Genomic DNA, 5,715 nt, shown 5'->3' with positions numbered 1-5,715 from the left:
TGACAACCTTGACTTTCTCCGCCTCCCTAATTCTTATTAATTTGCTCTTATGAATCAGTACAAGCCCAAGGGCACCTGTATGCTCTTACGCACGAGGTCGTCGGTTTAATTCCCTGTCGTGCCAACTAACGTGGACGGAAGGCAAGGAAACGCTCGTTAACCATGACTTCCAGCACAACAACAAGGTCCAAAGCGTGGGGCGTTGTGGTTTTAGTTGTTTTTAACGCGAAAGCAATGTATAGCTGATGAGGCGGAAAATCCAGCGTTGGGTGACCACACGATGGTCCATAAAAGCTACGAAACCTCGACCTTTGGTCTTAATTAAGGCGAAAGTAATTAGGGCAGATTTAATTAAGATAGAGCTCATAAGGTACTCGAACCCACGACCTTTCGTGGGAGTCGAACCCACGACCTTGCGTTGTGCGCACCTTGTGACGAGAAACGTGGGTCGCGTGACGTCGCAGAGCTTCTGCTGAAATGGCCGTTCGAGTAACATGACTCCGCCAGTGGCACCACCGGATGTGGCCGCGCTTCTGCTGACATGGCCGCAATGCTTTCGCATTAATCCACGTAGGGTTAACTAAGTGCCCCTTAAATTGTTTCACCTGCAATCACGTTAAAGGCAGCTATGCCCATTTGCATGTGAAAGTATGCCAATTCTAGAGTCCGCACGCTCCGGGCGCTGCCAGGCCCCTCAGCTTTCGAAACGTGTCACAGGCAGTGCGATGAATGGTCGCTTCCGCTACCCACCCTCCGCGGTGTTCGAGTGGCTATCGCGTTCTGCTATTGAGCACGAACTCTTGCGTTCGCTATCAGGCAGCGACATTGGAGGCGGAATGGCAGAACACTCGTATACAGTGATTTAGGCGCACGAGGTCTCCAGTAGGTGAAAGTAATCAGCCGCCCTTGGATAGAGTGCGTCTCATAGCTGCTGTGTTGCTTCGAGACATTGAACACCTTCGATCAATTAACGATCGCATATTCGCATCGCATGAACGCATATTCGCATCGCATAATGATCGCATGAACCCTCTAAAATATGCAAGGAACCCTCTAAAGCATATTTTAGAGGGTTCCTTGCTAAGCGTGCTCAGAGCGTTTCGTTCCCGGTGCCTAATCGAGTTCACAAGCCCTTCATGTAAGGCATATAATGTCCTTCATAGTCAAACGTAAAATGGCCAGCATCGTTAAGAGTAAATGCGCTACAGGGCACGCATTCAGGTCAATTCGCTTATAAGTAAGACGGTTTCCTCATTGGCTAAGAGTTGAGTAGATGCGACCCATAATAAAGATTATCGCAGAGCGCAACATACAGGAGGTATACGGCAGACGATACGCACAGCGGTGACTATACGTTTCGTATTTCGCGCTGTTCGACGCCCTTCAAGTGCGCCAACCACAGGGGTGTTTAATTGGGGGGGGAAGGCCTCTTGGACCCTCCCCCCTCCCGCCACGGTCAGAAACCGGGGGGGGGGGGGGGGCAAAGTAGACTATTTGCTCCCCCCCCCCCTCTTTCGAAAGCGGCGCTGTCGGCTGCACACTGCAAAATCCAACAAAGCAGCTGAGGCCAAGTTGTCTTGCAGACTAGCGCCCAGGTATAGTATGACTTTCTTGCTACTTGTTCCCTGCTTAAACAGCAAGGATTGTTTTTCGGGCCTCACCAGCACGCGCTGTAGCAGATGACGCATAAGCAGTCAAGAGTATGCCTTTTGCGGTGCGAGCCGCCTGGAGGGCGTGCAGAGCAATCTGTCGCTGGGTGGTCCAAAACAAGTTGTACCTTCCGCCGCTTGCATAATTATAACCCAGCGTTTGATGGGGGCGTCTAACCTAACCATCTTTGAAAACACATCAGCCTTGCTTTTCATAATTTAACGGTCTCTAATCAAGGTTGCCATTTCAGCGATGTTATCGCTAGATTTAGCGTCTTATCTGTTTAGTGACATTTTTCTGTCGACTGACTCGAGGCTTATTTGGCAACTTAAATGAACAATTGGCGATTTTTTAGCGACTTCGAAGTTAGGAAAGTTGGCCATCTAGAACGCATTTATATATTCAAAGGCCACGTTAAACTGACGTGATTCTTATACATTTCAGCAAACCACTAGACAATGTTTTCCACAAAACGTTACATCTTAAATAACTGGGGCCTGATTCAGAAAGCGTTTCTTTCGTAAGTTCGCTTTACCATTGGCTGGCCCCCTTCACTAATGATATGTCTGGCACCCGGATTGGCTAAAATTATTTCACGAAAAATTCTAGCTTAAGACGTTTTTGTGAATTCGGGCTCTGAAGTCCTCAAACAACACAATTGACAACCTAGCTTTCAGTCTAGCTAAGAAACCACCTGGCAATATGTTGTTTAAAAGCACAACTCTTCAGAAAGGCTTTCAGTAGACTCTGGTAGACCGCAGGGATCCGTGCTTGGGCCGCTTTAATTCCTTATGTTCATTAATTACAAATGAACGTGCATGTCAGCTTAAGTTAAATTGTACGCGAAAGGTTCTGTTATTTACTCGGAGATAAAAAGTGCGTCTGACCAACACAAACTGAATCAGAACTTCCAGAAGATTATAAAACGGTGTCAATTCTAAAGAGTTTTTTTTTTTTTTACTAGAGTACCATGCAAGAAAAACCTTTAAAATTTAGCTATTCTGCAAATATTCTGCTTCTTGCTGAAACAACTGACTTTAAATAGCTATGACATTGCGTCAATAATGCCCTTCAATTGTCAAAGCACATTGACCACGTTGCAGCTAAACCAAACCGGAAACTGTTCTTTCTCACAGGTTTTCAAATTGTAAACCCACTGCTCTTCAGTTGCTAGCACATTAAACTGTTGTCTTACCACAAGCAGAGAGTACTTCTATAAACGGGGATGCTTTTACTAAAACTGATATGGACAAAAATATAGAAAATACAAAAGATGCTGTCTCCTTTACATATAACAGTTTTGGATGCTCTTCAATAACAGCTAATTTGGCCAAGGCTAATTTATCTACTTTGTCCCAGAGGAATCTCTGTCGGTCTTCATTTCTTTACCTGCTAATTAATGGGCACTACAACACTGATATTGTCACGTAGCTGTGACGCTGAAGGAAACAGTCGTAAAACTGTGTATGACGAAACTGATTCTTTATTGGGCGAACCTGTGCCCACAAAAGCAAGCTACACTCAAAGCACAACGAAAGCGGCGGTCACAGTCGGCGGTCGTCGAAAATCTGATCAGCGGCGAAACGCGTCGGCTTTTATACCTGAGTCACCGAAGGTTCCAGATTAATCCCTAATGCCCGCGTGTCTTCCAGAAAGTTCTAGAGAATTCGCGTCGCTCATACGATCAGATTACATGAGTGTCGGTGACCACAGACGAAGGATAGAAGCATCGATAACGTTCGAGAAGCTTCCGATGCAGGCGCGTCCTGCGCCGAGCGATAACGTTTAACACTTGTTAGCCGGTGGAAAGCGGCCACCGGTGAAAGATAAACATGTATACGTGTCAATATATCAATAGTAACGTCTTTGTCATCGGTTATGCCACCAGAAAAAGGCAGAATGCAACAGCAACATGAGAAACTCCCGATCCAGCTTTCTGTTGCTCAATAGGTGGTACATAAAAGTGTCTTCCGAGCGTGAAGGAGGCCCACGAATACATGCAAAATTGCCGCGCTACTGGCCGCTCGAGGCACTTTGCGTGTATTCGCGGGCTTCTTTCACCCTTGGAAAACACTTTTATGTAGCACCTATTGAGCAACAGAAAGCTCGATGGGGAGTTTTTGATGCTTCTCTGCAATTTTCTCATTAACACTTCTCATGTAATTATAATATTTGAGAAGTTGATTAATTGAATAAGCCTAATTATGTAATTAGGCGGACTGCAAGAAATAATCTGAGTATCTCCAAGCGACGGCAAACAACATTACCTTGGTTCTGTCCAGCTACGTGGCACTTGTGTATTTCTAAATCTTGGTGCATGACAGTTGGGTCACCCATTATACACATAGTAACAGTTTTTTTAATGGGCCAAACGTATTAAGAAGGATAAGAAGCACAACTTTATGGTTATCTTCGGTTTGTGTGACCTTCTTCAAGGGTTACAGTAAGTTCTCTCTAGCCCGCGAAGAAGGTCGATCCACCGACCGAAATTTGAACAAATAAACATATATTATATATATATATATATATGTGTGTGTGTGTGTGTGTGTGTGTGTGTGTGTGTGTGTGTGTGTGTGTGTGTGTGTGTGTGTGTGGTGTGTGTGTGTGTGTGTGTGTGTGTGTGTGTGTGTGTGTGTGTGTGTGTGTGTGTGTGTGTGTGTGTGTGTGTGTGTGTGTGTGTGTGTGTGTGTGTGTGTGTGTGTGTGTGTGTGTGTGTGTGTGCTTGACAAGATGGTGCACTTTAAAAAACTAAAAAACTGAGTATTGCCATTTTGGCTGGAGACCAACCTTTCTACGGAACGTCGACAACAAGCAATTGCTTTTTTAAGTGCAGCACCTTTTCAATTACGACCATGCGGCAACCCTAGATAACGCTACTTCGAAGTCATATATATATAAATGAGGAGAGATAGGGAGCAATGGGAGGAACTGACCCCCCCCCCCCCAAACCCGTAATATAGTTGGTACGCCACTGTCACCAACCATCCCATTTCAGTACACTCCTGCGACCCGCGATAAGCAATTCACGTAGAATATGTCAAAGAAGATATTTAAAGTGATGATTGCATCAGAATTCATTGATAGCAAATTGTCTTTGAAGTATCTTTTCCCGCACTGGTGTCAACAGTTGCGCAATGACACATAGCGACAAAGGTAGCTGGCAAATGCCGCGCGTCCTAACAAACTTTAGCATAGGCATGTAAAGAGCGAGCTTTTTCGTCGGCCAAGTTGATGATCAACTGTTGCGCGTAGGGGAACACTTGGGTAATTGTAAGCTTACAGGCGCAGGAAAGGCTCGATCGAATGCACTACGATCATGTTTCGCGGTGTTGTATCCCTGCGTAATCTAATGTGATGTGACATCCCCGTTTATTGTGATCCGCTGATGGACAGTTCTACACGTTTTATGATTTACTGCCCACTTCGCTGCAACAATGTCGCAAAGATGCTGTGCGAAGCCTTAAGTAGTGCGCATTAAATTGCGAGCAGGTCAAGAGCGTTTCGTGTGAAAGAACTGGCAAAGTCACAGAGGATACTTAAGTTACTAATGGTACATGGTGCTCCTCAAATACAATATAATGTTCTCGCTGCCTATTTTGTCGGTTTCTTCCATATGAAGGGCACTTCAGCAACCGTAGTGTAACTGCCCACTAAGCCACTAAAGAACGATGCCGTTGCTTGTATAACCCTAACCATTCTTCGGCTGGCTGAAGCATTACTGTATGATAAAGAAGGCCGACAACTCCTTTCGTTCAGCATTTCTTCGTTGCGGCCTCAATAACCTTCTCGGTATTTGTCGCATTCCATCAACGAAATGTATTCACCGTGACTGGGCTCAAGCAGACTTCAATGACGAGTACAAGAACACTCAAGAATTCAGTTGGATATATGGACAAACACTTACTGCCACAACATCCCAATACAATTGCAGCGTATATAAACCAACATAAGTAATAATGCTGTACGGTATACACTTCTAGACAAATTTCTATGAAATTATTTTGTAAGTGGTTCAATATTGTAAGTGGTTCAAGGGCAGCGTTCTGGGGCCACTATTATTCCTCA

The sequence above is a fragment of the Dermacentor silvarum genome, chromosome 3 (genome assembly GCF_013339745.2).
Source record: "Dermacentor silvarum isolate Dsil-2018 chromosome 3, BIME_Dsil_1.4, whole genome shotgun sequence".
NCBI lineage: Eukaryota > Metazoa > Arthropoda > Arachnida > Ixodida > Ixodidae > Dermacentor > Dermacentor silvarum.
This window is presented reverse-complemented; position numbering follows the sequence as displayed.